The sequence below is a fragment of the Nycticebus coucang genome, chromosome 17 (assembly GCF_027406575.1).
Source record: "Nycticebus coucang isolate mNycCou1 chromosome 17, mNycCou1.pri, whole genome shotgun sequence".
NCBI lineage: Eukaryota > Metazoa > Chordata > Mammalia > Primates > Lorisidae > Nycticebus > Nycticebus coucang.
Window position 1 is genome coordinate 27,465,312 of NC_069796.1, and position 535 is coordinate 27,465,846.

Sequence of the window (535 nt, forward strand, 5' to 3'; positions counted from 1 at the left end):
TATGGCATTAGCTGTGGGATTGTTGTAGATGAGTTCACTCAGTTTAAGAAATGTGCCACCTATGCCTATATCCTTAAGTGTTCTTGTTAGAAAAAGATGCTGAATTTTGTCAAATGCTTTTTCTACATCTATTGAAAGGATTGTATGGTGTTTTTATTTCTATTGATATGGTGGATTACATTTATGGATTTGTGTATGTTAAACCAGCTTTGCATCCCTGAGATGAAGCGTAAACAATGTGGAACACGTCACTAACCTGTGTTTGTCATCCTTGCACAGAGGCCATGCTAATCTTTGTATTGTTCCCGTTTTTGCTTATGTGCATGTATTGTTCCAATTTATGAATATACCAAAGTGAGCACTATAAAAGAAGTATTCAAACTCTGTGGCCACAGTACACTTTCAATTCTTCCATTATGGTTCCTTGTTTTGATTAGATACATCTCATGCATTCTGGATTTTGGTATCATTGATGAAGTAATACAACAAGCACTTTAAAAGAGTTTTAAAAGTTCTCAATCCAACTTGTTAATGC

The 535-nt window shown here is 34.8% G+C and overlaps 1 non-coding gene across 1 annotated transcript; it reads right to left on the reverse strand.

Annotated features, from left to right (window-relative positions):
• Positions 1-232: 232 nt before the first annotated feature.
• LOC128569391 (U6 spliceosomal RNA) lies at positions 233-334 on the reverse strand. The gene has a single exon (XR_008375351.1). It is a non-coding gene; the product is annotated as a U6 spliceosomal RNA (small nuclear RNA).
• Between the last annotated feature and the right edge of the window lie 201 nt (positions 335-535).